General features: G+C 38.7%; 1 protein-coding gene across 7 annotated transcripts in view; it reads left to right on the plus strand.

Annotated features, from left to right (window-relative positions):
* The window catches only part of TBL1X (transducin beta like 1 X-linked), a 196,045-nt gene that overhangs the window by 6,338 nt on the left and 176,199 nt on the right, over window positions 1-13,508 (plus strand). The window contains exon 1 of one of the 7 annotated variants that reach the window (XM_085584303.1): window positions 1-13,508. This exon is cut by the window's right edge and continues 17,661 nt beyond it. The exons of the other annotated variants lie outside the window; for them this stretch is intronic. The gene's annotated coding sequence lies outside the window, so the exon portion shown is untranslated. 7 annotated transcript variants of the gene reach the window in all.

Here is a 13,508-nt window from a genome sequence, read left to right on the forward strand (position 1 = left end):
CCTGCCCCCGGCGCTGTCACCGGGCCGGGCAGGGTCCCCATTTTGCGGTGCGCGTTCAGTCTGGGCGGTGGGGCTGAGAGATGGGTTCGGTGCGTGGCCGAACGTCGGTGCGGTGCGATGCAAAGGGAATGACCCTTGACCTATTTAGTGGTATGTTGCCGGGTTCTCGGGCGGGCATCCTGCACAGCGCAACAAGGGGCAAAAACACCGAGCCACACCCTGAAAGTTCGCCTCGCAGATTAATTCCTCAAAGTCGGCGTTTAGACACATAAAGGCTGCCCTTTATGTGTTGCCTTAACATGCCTCTTCGCTGTTCTCCACGAGGATTCGTACGGCGTTTCTCCCTTCCTGACGCACGAGCCTTGGAGTGTGGATGTGGATGTGTGCGGTGGGGGAGGGGCTCACCCGCCGCCTCCTCCAAAAAAAGAAAATATTGCCACATAATGTTGCAGAAACCTAAAATATTCCATTGAAAAGACTGATTATTTGAAATAAAAGGGAGTGTAAAATGAAAATTTCGGGGCTAGTGTTTTAGGCTAATGTTGTGCCAGAGGGAGACTTGATTGTAGGTAATAAATACAAGGTCTTTACTCTTGACAAATAAAATGTCGTATCTTCCTTCCTTACCCATTTATTAGTGGTCTTTTAACCAAGACTACTCGTGTGGATGTATAAGGTTTAACATCATTTACCTTGTGTACCATGTGACTGCACATACTGGATTTAGGCCTTTCCCTGTCCTGCAGTCAGTGTTCTGTCATGTACAGAGACATTGGGCAGGTTTTGAATTAAATATATCCATTCTGTGATAGCAGATGTTGTTGGCAAAGAGAGCCAGATTTGTACTAGTGTGTGTTTTGGCGTTGTTGTTTTTTTTTTTGTTTTTTTTTTTTTGGCTTTTTTTTTAAACAATTACAGATAATAATTGCAACATCTCAACGACAGCAATAGTAAAACATGGAAGCTTTCCCACAGAAGATTTGTAGAGGAGGTGGGAGGAAAAAGGAAAGCAAGAGGGGGAGGATGCTATCACATTAAAAATGCGTTAAAGCTCTCTTGTGCTATATGTAATAATGATAAAAACAGGAGATTTGAGCGGAGCTGCTGTAGTTGTCTCAGTGTTTAACACCTTCAGTGAGCTATGCAATAATCAGCGGCAGGGCAGCCCTGGATGTACAGACTGGGGAATGAGAGGGTGGAAAGGGAAAGGGACCTGGGGGCTTTTGTCATGGCAAGTTGAATGTGACTCAGCAGTGCCCTGGCAGCCAGGGGGGCCAGCCCTGTCCTGGGGGCATCAGGGACAGCAGGGCCAGCTGGGCAGGGGAGCACTGGGATGGCCTCACCTGAGTGCTGGGGCAGTTTTGGGTATACAATATACAAAACACATTCAGCTGTTACAGAGTCTCCAAAGGAGGGCCATGAAGGTGTGAATGGCCTTGAGAGGAAGCAGTATGGGGAGTGGTGGAAGTCCCTCGGCTTATTCATTTTTAAATAGACTGAGTGGAAACTTTATTGCAGTCTACACCTTCCTCATGAGGGGAATCAGAAGGGCAGGCACTCTTCTCTGTGGTGACCAGTGACAGGACCCGAGAAAATGGCCTGCAGCTCTGTGTGGGCAAGTTTAGGTTTGATGTTAAGAAAAGGCTCTCCACTCATAGGGTGGTTGGGTACTGGAACAGGTTCCCCAGGGAAGAGATCACAGCACCAAGCCTGATGGGGTTCAGGAAGCATTTGGACAATGCTCTTGGGCACATGGTGCAATTCTTGGGATGTCCAGTGCATGGACTTGATGATCCCTGTGGGCCCCTTCCAACTCAGTATATTCTGTGATTTTAAGGTTGTTTTTTTTTCTCCCTGTAAGATGAAAAAGCATGTCTTAGAAGCAAAGAGGATTAAAAATTGCACGTATATGTAAGCACAGGCTTACATATAGGTAAAATTGCCCTCCTCCATAGTGTTCTCACAGATAGGGTGAGCCTTGCTGACAAGTTAGGGCTGGGAATCCAACTGTCCAGGTTTCTTAGGACATAAAAAAGCCCTTGGGAGATAAGTTGGCATCTGAATATATCTTCCCCCACCCGAGTAAGATGACTCCACTGTTCTCTGCTATGTCACTGCTGTGAGTTATGCTATTGCTTTTTTTTTTTTTTTTTTTTGATTATTGCAGATAGTCTCCACAATAAGTATCTAAAGAGCAAAAATAAGTTAAATCATTGCTAGTGAAGGGGTACCTGGAATTGTCCGATTTCTGCTCCACCAGTTTGCCCAGTTTTCACCAAATTATAGAATATGCTGAGTTAGAAGGGGCCCCACCAGGACTGAGTCCAACTCCTGACCCTGTGCAGGACAGCCTCAAGAATCCCACCATGTTTTGAACTCTTACCAGGCTTGGTGCTGTGATCTCTCCCCTGGGGAAGCTGTTCCAGTACCCAGCCACTCTTAGAGTGAAAAACCTTTGGCTGGTATCTAAGCTAAGCCTCCCCTGATTCAGCTTCGTGCTGTTTTGGTCCTGTCACTGACTGTTGGATGGGCTTTTCTCATTTTCGTGATGACGGGGACCAGACGTAGACGTGCTGTCCGCTTGGTATGTCCAGTGTGCCATGGCTCCTGGAAGAGCTTCCTGAATGGAGAGTTGTCCTCTGGCAGCAGCAGCTGTTGAAGGCCTGCCATCCCTTTGCCTGGAAGGAGCAGAGAAGAATGTCTCTCAGTGTGGATGGGATCTTATTTCTCAGTAGCTGAGAGAAGTCACAGTGTGATATGCTTGGGATTGAGCGATGTGCTCGGTTTGGTTCTCTGTGGAGATGAGGCTGGAAAAGCCATCCCAGGGTTTAGGTTTAGGTTGCTGGGTGATTGCTGCAGGTAGCGGGGTCGCTGCACACTTCAGTGCCGCTACCTCTTGCTTTTTGCTGCTGCTAGGAGTCCACAGCAAGAATTCATCTTGTATCAAACTGATGCTGTTTGTATTTTAGTAGTGCCAAGGGGCCCCCATTCAAATCAGGGTCATTTGGGGAATATTACAGACGGTGGTTCTCACCCTAAACAGGTTGTAATGTGAGTGAGGGAAACAAAAAGCCAGGAGGGTAAATGCTGGAAAAAACTGACTCAGGGGAACGGCAGCTGATTGTAGTGCTTTATCTGCTGGACCACGGTGTGATCTCAGCTGGTAGGAGAGAGGAGAGTTGTTAACACCTGGCAGCACTGCTGCTGGTAAATCTGTCTGCTCTGCCCAAAGAGGGGTGGGCGCATAACGTGATCCATATCCTGGATTCCCTTTACTACTGATCTTTTAATTCCTAATATTTTAGATTATGTACACCAGCTTGCTTATGAAGTGATCCAGGCTTTGTGACTCTTGGGACAGCTTCTTTTTTTTTTTTTATAATCTTCATTATGAGGCAAGATGGAAGTAATTTTGTAAACTCCTTTTTCAGCTGCTAAATTAAAACTACACTCCCTCTTCCCCTCCCTCATCTTGCCTATTTTTAGTTAGGAGGAAATAGCTGACCTCTTTACAGCAAGAACCCAGACCCCCTGGGTGCCATTTATAGGTTTCTACCAAATGGCCTACTTGGACAAGTTGGTTGAAATTAAACAAAAACATTGGAACTACCGCTGTACATAGGAATAGCAGCTTTCCTGTCAGTACAAAATCTGTCATTTTAATGATACTGAAACAAGCTTACAAAGGTGAAAAATACAATTTAGGTTATTTTTCTTCAGTATACAAGGGAATATTTTATAGGCCTTTTTTTGTGCTCTCTGATCATTAATATAATGGAATTTCGTTTAAGGATGACTGATAGTGTTTTGTTTTACAGTCACAGGAAGTCTCCCAAAGTTAGAGCTGTGTAAAAGCTAGAAGCAGTCAAAAAAGGTTGTTCATTAAGAAAACATCATAATTTCTTACCAGTTGTCTTCGTGTGTAGAGATTTTGTCCTAGACAGAGATCTATAAATTATAGTTATTAATGTTTAGTAATTCTGTAGAAATATAAATTTGCTTCTGCTAACTTAACCAAAAGCAAGTTTAACTCCACAGTGGATATATGACAGTTTTTGAAGGTAAAGGTGCCACAGGCCTTTTACGCTGCTTTTCTTGAGCCACTTTTCCTATGTGTATTTGTATTTATTTTAAGTGATACTAAAAATACTGGCCTCTAGCAATAGTTATTGCACCTCTTAATTTGTTGTTTGAGAAGATAAGAATATATTGCCTCTGTTACCTTCTGCTGGGGTCCCAGCCACCAGTCCCTGTCTATACTTTGGGGCAGCTTGGGGTTGGGTGCATCTCAGGATGTGGCTTCCATCTTTATAATCCTGTCCACTTTATGCAATTAAAGGGGCATCATGATGCTTAACCTAATTTCTTGACTGTCTCTGTTGTTAGTGTGAATAATTAATATGTGTCCTGTTCAAACTGGAGTGCTTGTAAAACATCATAATTTTGTGTGAAGTTACAGTGGAAATTTCTGCCAAGAACCCTGTGCTATTCATGCAGTACAAAAAGAACCCTGTGCTATTCATGCAGTACAAAATCATGATGATAGTACTGTAGTATGAAGAAACAATTATTTTAATATTTTAGCTAAGTGCATTGCATAACTACATTTTGCCTTGGGTGTTGAACTTTAGTCATTTGCTAGGCGAAGTTACACAGCACACTCAGCGTGTGGACGAGCAGTGCCTTGATGCTTAGATGACACGACTTATGGCCTGTTCCTGAGCAGATGAATAGTACTAATAATGTCTAATAATTCTCTATATATACGTATCAAAATACTCTCATATAATTAAGTAGGGGGTTTGATTGACCCTTTGCTATTGGAAGGTGAAACAAAAAGCTTTTTACAGACCAGTGTTCTCCATTAGTATGTAACAGTTGCTCTATACATCACTCCAGTGCCATTCAAAGTGTGATTGCATTTACTGACCTGAGTTTCATTTAAGCTGCTAATTCTTAGTTACAGTTTAACCTCTTACCACTGTGTAGAGACATTAGAAGGTCTTCTGTTACATAAAATCATAACTCTATTAAATGAAAAAATGTAGTAACATGATTTTATGGGATTTTTTTCCTATGGAAACACAACTTTCCCATACTTCCAATAAATTACTGATAGAGCAAAAAAGTAACATTTTTTCCTTAGACATTTAAATTATTTGGAAAATATGCTTTGACATTGTCCTCAAGAAAAAAAGAGGATTTTACTTTGCTGGATAGATTCCTTTTGTCATTCTGCAGCATAATGCATTTGTTGTACTTTTTGAAGGCAGCAAACTGCACTGGATGTACAGTGACAAACTTTGGCTTCTGCTATATTTTGCTGTGTAGAACCATCAGCTCTTCATTAATCCTTTGCTGTTGAATGGAGACCCTGCAGACTATTCTCTAGTTCAAGAGTGAAGCCAACTATTTATGATTTATATTTTTAAATCAAAGTCATGTTACAGAGGCTCCACTGAAAGGGAGCAGTTGCATTGATGTGATTAACATGTATACAGTGTTGTTTTGCTTCATTTTTAGGAGTGTCCACTGCTGAGTTTATGCTGATTTGAACACAACCCCATAGCCTACAGCAAAATAATTGGAAAGATGTTCTTCCAAAAGAATTGACCTTCACAGTATGCAGTTAATAAATACAGGAGATTTTTATAAAGTGAAGTAAAAATATGGATTTTTTTCTTTTGTAAACTCATGTGTATTGGTAGCAGAATGAGGAATTGTTATAACAACATGATAGTTTCAGTGTCATTTAGCAGCTACAAGCTGCTTGTTCTCTGTATCAATGGTTTTAGTCTGGTTGCTACTGACAGAGGATATGTATGTGTCCAGAGACCCATTAGTATTAAGACTTGTGTTAGCACACAGTCTCAGCTGGGATTGTTGAACAGGAATCAGTTTCGCAAATATTAATTGTTTAAAATGAACTACACTAATTGTTGTGTGTGAGTGCATGCACGTGCACGTATATACACGTACATGGATAACCTTGAGGTAGTCCAAAAAGAAGTTTTGGAGAAAGAAAGGTGTAACTCTGACACTGGAGAGCAGTGCCAGCGTGCAGTGGCTTGACTCTCACACCCTGAACTAGGATGTGCTCAGGTCAGCAGCACCTGAGGTGTTGCAGAGCCAGTGAAATGACTGTAGGCTGGGCCAGGCTGGATGTCAGGTTTTGGGAGAAGGCAGAAGTGCAGTACCCTTTAATTATGTGCTTGTTGAGATGTGGCAAGGTCAGGAGTGCAAACTGTGCTGTACCTCTGACTGAGCCTGGTGAGACCAGGAGGTGACAGCTGGGGCTGGGACATGCATTCAAATATCAGAATTATGTTATCTCATTATTTTCTCCTTTTAAAAATTGTTATTATTATAATTTTTTTTGGTTTTGTTTTTTGATTGCTTTTAGAAGTAAAATGTAAACCAATCTTGACAGAGAGATTGAGGTAAAATTGCCCTCCTCCATAGTGTTCTCACAAATAGGGTGAGCCTTGCTGACAAGTTAGGGCTGGGAATCCAAGCACAGACAGTGCCGGTTCCTATTGGGGGGATTAGTTTCCAAGGATATTTATCTGTTGTTTTTTACAGTCACAAAACAAACTTTAACCCTTTTAATGCCTATTTTATGTGCATGCATGAGTTAGGCCTCTAAGAATTTGGATATGGAATTGGTTGAAACATGTGAAATATTTTCTAAATATTTCAGAAGATACTGGTAATGCTGCTGAATATGTGGACTAAAATATCTCTCCTTGTATCTTAACTTTCTTGTTTGGTTTTGATTTTACTTTTTGGGTGATTTGTTTTTTTAAATGCAAGAGCTTCTGTAGTCATATATTTTGCTTTTTCAGTTGGTGACTTTTAAACTAAAATACTGTAATCTGGGAGGCACAGATAAAAGGCATGCCTGAGGATTATTCTAATGAGGAAAACATCTTCCTTCCTATGCCAGTTCTCAAAAAATGAAAGTAAGGAGCAGAAGCAAGTGCATTTTTAGTAACGTTACATGATGTTCACAAGACAGATTTTATATCATTCTGTGAAAACTGTTCAAGGTTCCTTTATTTTCATTTTGACTACTACTGGGTTTGTTTGGGTTGCTGGTGTTGTAACTCAATAACAATGCTAATTTGTATTTGGAGGAATCTTGTTTTGTACTGAAAAACCCAAACACTCTCAGCTCTGATACTTTTGCTAGTATCAGTAAATGTCTTACATAATCAGTTAATTTAAATGAGCAAATTAGTTTAAAATTAGTGCATGACAGTGTATCATAAAAATTCATCAAGCTTCATTCTCACAGGATCTGATGTGCTTGGGAAGAAAAAAACCACTGAAGCTAGAAGGATGGTCCAAAATGCAGTATTAGAGTGGAAGGAAAAAAACTATTTATTACATACAGCTCAAATTTACTAAAGCATTAACATAATGGTTTCCCTCATTGCTGATGAATGAAAATTACTTTTCTGGGAGACCACCATCCTGTCTTTACTATCTAGTCCAGTAGTGCTGGGTAGAGGTTAGAAAAAATGTGGAATGTAGCTTAAGCCCTCATGGGCAGTTTACAAGGAAGAGGAAGATGAGTGGGAGTAGGCTACCTCAAAAGCTAGGATTCACTGGTTTAACCTGCTGCCCATGGACAACTGTTTTGGTTTTATAGGTTTGTTTTTTTGTTTTTTTTTTGCTTGGCTAAGATAGCATGTCTTCAAAACACTTATTCCTGTGTATTTCTTATGTTATGATGGTAGTATATTGGTATTATATGTGGGTACTTTATAGTATGTTATTTTGTTGTTGCAGAAATGGCTTTTTGTGCATACCTGGTTTTTGTAATGCGTACAAACATATTTGTATGCATACGTGCCTCACTCTGGATTACATCTTTTATTTTAAATTTCGCGTAGGCCAAGTGATAAATTCTTCATGGTATCTACTATGTTACCAGCAGCATGTATTTTCAGTTTAAAAACCACTTGAAACATGGAAGGGGTTCTGTGTTCTCTAATGACAACATGTTAAATGCAATTATATATTGTCAGTTTGATCATGTGCACTGAACGATGGCTTTGTAGATAAGATTTGTTGTGCACAGCAGATGTTTGTGTAAATGGAGTCCAGTGTGAAAGAAATTTAATTTCCTCTTTCTAAAAATAATATAGTGACCTGCATCTTCTACCTGTTTAAAATGTGCTCAGATAATTGCAGTGAATGATTTTGTAGTTGTTTGCTCCTGTATTTATTTTGCCGTGAGCCTTTGAAAACCTATTTTTCCTTTTTTAATCTAAATTTGAATATATATGTATCTGTGAAAAGGAAGGAAATATCTGTTCCTTTAACAACCTCACAGGGCAGTTGATAGGGCACACCTTTTCACAGCTGGGTAAATAATTTACATTCAACTTACAGTGCAATGTTGTACTACAGAATTACTGTGAGGACTTTATGAATGAGTACTTTTGAAGAATTTTAAACAGCAAAGAACATTGTTAGTTTATTTTGTTGCTAGTTTATGAAAATGTGAATGTAAAGTTCTACTTAATGAAGTTTAATCCCATTTTTCTATAATCTTATCCATTAGAATAGCAAAGTATCAAAGGAAAATTATGGAACAAAAAGTTTTTTCTCTCTTTCAGTGTTCAGTTTAGAGTTAGAAGTAATGATTGCTTTATTTTGTTAATCTTCTATTAATATGGAAGTTAGTTTCCTGGCTAACAGAGTTGGGTTTAGGGTATTAGTTTGCCTCAGAACAAGACTTTGTTGTTTTTTTTTCTTCAAACTTTTTTGTAATTGCTTTTAAACCTTTCTTTTAATTACCTCCCTCCACCACAGAAAAAAAAAAAAAAATCTATTGGGATTTGCAATGAAATTTAAGAGGTTTCATTTAAATGCATATTTTCTGTGTGACACAGTCTTTAACTCCAGCAAGGACAGAGCTGGTGATCAATTTGTGTTCTAAACATTCAACAAAGCCTGTTGTATCTATGGTCTGATGTTGCAAAAATGTGTTTCGCTTGTGCAGGAGATTTCTAGGGTCAGGCCTTATATGATGGCAGCACAGATTCTTGACTGATTAAGTAAACATTTCTGAGCCTTTTTTATAGCAGCAGATGATGTGTGTGATTTTAGCTTTAGTCCTGACAGGCAGCATTCCTGTAATGAAATTGAGATTGTGGTGTCCCTCTCCTTTCCCCTAGCCCACAAAAGTAGTTTTTTGTATGGCATAACTTCCACAGTCTGTATTGAGTACTGTTCTTATCTGAATCATCTCCATGTTCTTGGAAGTTTCTGTAAATGACAGACATGAAGGTGAGATTTAGAGCCTGGTTTCTTCAAAATGTGCAGGAGCTGTGTTGGTTATGTTGAGATTTTCTGGGCTTAATATTCTGCAGTATAAAGTGTAAGACTTTGAAAAGTGACCTGGACATTGGTGGGTGGTTGGGACCTGTGACCTTTTGTCTGTGAAGTGCCCTGCGTTTTTCAGGCAAGGCTGCATCATGAGGTTTAACAAACTCTAGCAATGACGGGCAAGCATCGGCAGGATGGCCTCATGGTCTGTCTGGATCATTGGTAGTCTCAAAACTGTTCTGCCAGATGTGACCTACCACATAAAAAGCCCAACAGCTCGGGACTGGCACTGGTTGCTTGTCTTGTGTAAGGGCTGCAAGCACTATAGCTTTTGTGGAGAGGATCTTTCAACCTTTTTTATTCTAATTCACTGATTTCCTCTGAGGTAGTTGCTCCATGTTTGACTTTAGTAGATCAGACAAATTACACGGAAGGATCATGACATTTATTTTTTTCACCTTAAATATAAGTTTTCTAACTTTTTTTTTCATTTGATGACTCCAGCATCCTACCAATAATTGTCTTAAAGAAATATTTAGCTACTTATGCCATTAGCATTGTCTTGTTATTTTTGGTTTTGGAAGTACCTATGGTACATTCTGGTGCCCCAAGTGGAAGCCAATGTCTTGCCAGCCTATTTAAAGTGCTAACGTATGTGAGAAAGTGTGCCCTGTGGCCTGAAACATCATTCATGTACTTGCCAATTTCCTCAGTCTTTTAATTTCTGTTTGTATGCATTGCATTTGGTTATGTTGAATTTATTATTGATTTCAACTGTTTGCAAATAGCCTACTGACAGAGCATTTGCTCACGTCTCCTTTGAGCCAGCATTTTGCCCTCATTAGTTTATGGATGTGTTCTTTTGAATGTTCGCCAAATGTGTTCATAAAACTGGTAAAATTAATAGAAGGAAAAGTGGGAGTGCTGTGACCTTTTATTTGTAAACAACATTATAAGACTTCCTTTCAGTGTTTGACCATAGTATACTACATTTATTTTTCCCCCCATGTTTCCCTTTTTATTCATTGGAGTTTTACGAGCTTCCCATCATAGGCAGCCATTTGCTCAGCAATGTTAAATTTTTTTTTTTTTTTGTATGTTTTGGCTTGATTTGGTTTTGAAGACAAAAGCTACTAAGTAAATAACAACAGTAATATTTACCAGTTCTGTAATTCTGTAGTTTCAAATCATGGCTTGCAAGCTACTAAGGTATAGAGAACTGTTTTTATAGAGAGCTGTGAGGTTAAGAAAAAGAAGGAAGTCTGTTGTCATTGTTCAGTTTTACTGTGCAAGGTATCTTTATTGGTCCACAAATTTAGAGAGTTTTAAAAAATGGTCTAATTATATTGTAAACCTCTTTAGGATGTGTTGATACTATTTTTATGACTTACTGCTTTGTGGGTGTAGATATCATTATGCAAGTAATAATCCTTGTTTTCACAGAAGATAATTTATACTAACATTATGTTTTGGTATCAGTTTGGTTATGTTGTGTAGATATTTATGAAAATATCCCTTCTCTTATGTAGGATTGTGAACTATACTTTCTCTGATAGAATACAGACCTGGCTGATTCTTAATTGTGCAAAGAATAATCTGTAGAGAAGCATTTGGATTCCCTTAGTTTATGTTTACCAGGTCTGTCATATAGGAAGCCTGCTCAACTGATCTTTCTTTATTTTCAGGATCTTGTGCAGTACTGGTTTTGTTTTTAGACTACAGCTATTTATATGGCAACATCTGATTTCAGTAAATCCAAATTCTTGCATCTTAAAACGTCAAGAATGTTGTTACTTGATGTTACTACATTTGTGTTCTCTCCTTTGCTTGAGAGCAGCACTCCTTGCTAATGTTAGGAAGGGTGAGGTAGAGGAGGTGTGTATGGTGAGAGTGGGGGTGGGAAGTAAAACAGGCTCTGGCTGTTTACACATTCCAGGCAACCATAGATCTGCTCTCTTTGAGGCCTGAAATATTTTCCTTTTCACTATCAGTCTTGCAGATCAGGGGTATTTGGGCACACTGCCAATAAAAGTAAATAGCAATGTGTTAATCGCTTAGATTGAAATGTAATAAACTGTTTTACCTTTTTGTATGTATGCATAAGAAGAAAATATTAACTGCACTTTATAATTAATATATGACATTTCTAGGAATACTGGAAGTTAGGACTATTACTGTATTTTCTTCAAGAGTTGCCTATAAAAGGACAAAATAAATTTGACTCCTTTCTTCTTGCTAGTTTATTCTAAAGGGAAAATTACCTAATCAAAATATTTTTGCTAACTAGATTTTCTATTTTCGGCATGATAACCACTGCGTCAAGGAGCTGAGGATGACTCCCTTTTTCTCATTTCCATGTAATGTGTGTATATACATGCATTTTTAAAATTTATATTGTGGTAGGCTTAATGTGTTTTGTAGTCTTTCATTTGATCATTCTGGTCTCCAGCACTTATATTTCGGAGTCCTGATGAAATCAGATACAGAAAGCCATCCACCTGCATGTCTTTTTTTTCTTTCCAGTATTGGAAATTATTTCCTGCAGCCTGGACTGAAATAGACTATGCGGGCAAGCAGATGAATAATTATTTCTTCCAGGTTCTGCATAATGTAATGAACAGACCTTCTATTTATTATTATTTACTATAAATATTTGTATACATGCCATTCCTTCCTTGAAGCTTGCTTTCTTGGGTTTCTTAAAACTGTATGGTGTGTGTGAAAATATTGCTTTATTCCAAGTGGTGCAATAATGCCACTTTGTCACTCCAGCAACTTGCTTTGTCATGAGGACTTGACATGGCTCAGCTTCTTGTTGTAAACGCTTTCCAAACAAAATGTGTTGCCCTCCAGAAATATTACCATATCATATTGACAAACACAGAAAACACCTCCCACTGAGGTAACAGCTGTTACCTTCAGTCTTAAGACCATTCTAGCACATACAGTGCAAAAGGTAATTCAGACCATATAGTTGGGTTTTTTTCCAAAGGCAGCCAATGGCTTAAAACTCTCTTGCATAGCTGTGACTGGCATCTAATCTGCATTTAGAGGCATTAAACTGCTTTTGGAAAAGCTGTGGGCTTCTTCAGCTACACCACCAGCAAATTGGATAAAGTGGTAATGTTTCTCTTGACTATGTTTTTAGGAAAAAAGTGCTGTTCTCATCCTGTAGCAACCTGGATCTAAAGCCAGAGGTTTTTGGGGTTGCTGTCAGGTGAGATCAGACTGTTGAGTTTAACCTAAATGGAAGTAAACATGGACATTACCTGTGCCTCATTATTTCTGTGCTTTTATGACAGACACTTGAGACTGTTTGTATAGTGGCTATGGCTCATGCTGATTATGTTGGTAATAATTGGTGTCTGTAGCATGTGTACTGGCTGTGTGATTTAGAAGCCAACATTTTTGAATATAAATAGCTAAATAAGTGGCTTGTTTATCAGAAGCCTTATGTAGGTGCAGCTCCAGTTGAAGTCAGAGATATTGGTGCTGTTTAGTGCCTGGATAAATAATTTGTCTTAGTACAGGGATGCATCATAACATTCTGACAACAAAAGATGACCTTCATCTCTTTACCCTATGTTAATTAAACTGTTACGTTAAAAAATATTTTAAAGAAAAAGTTCCTACCAAGTGACAACTATCAGTCTGTATGCAGATAGGTGGATTTTTTTCCCATTTGATGTTTTTGCCAGTTGCAAGTTTATTGAAAGGGAAAAATTTGACACTGATTCTTAGCAACAGCTTCTCACATTTAATATATGGGTGACTGTGCAGGTGGAATATGGTTTGTGTAGAGGTTAGGGGGTCTCTGTTATAAATTGGTACCAAGGTTGCTTAGTTTGGTTTAATTTAGTTTCATTTAGTAACATTTGATGCAGTGAGAAGATGTACTATTACTGTTGTGGTGATTCAATTTACAATTTGTTACAAATATTTCTGAACTAAAAAACCATGTGAACTTTTGTTGTGGTTGAAACAGTAGGAACTGGGAATCTTGTTCTTCTTTAAAAAAAACACCAATATGTGGTATAATGACCTAATAAAAAAATAAAGACCCAAATGCTTCTTAAAATTAGGCAGATTTACTTATTATGTGTATAAATAGCTAGTATCAAATAGTGAACTGTACTATGTAAGAATTACATGCAAATTACACTGGCTTG

Source organism: Lonchura striata, chromosome 1 (genome assembly GCF_050655825.1).
Source record: "Lonchura striata isolate lonStrDom1 chromosome 1, ASM5065582v1, whole genome shotgun sequence".
NCBI classification, from domain to species: domain Eukaryota; kingdom Metazoa; phylum Chordata; class Aves; order Passeriformes; family Estrildidae; genus Lonchura; species Lonchura striata.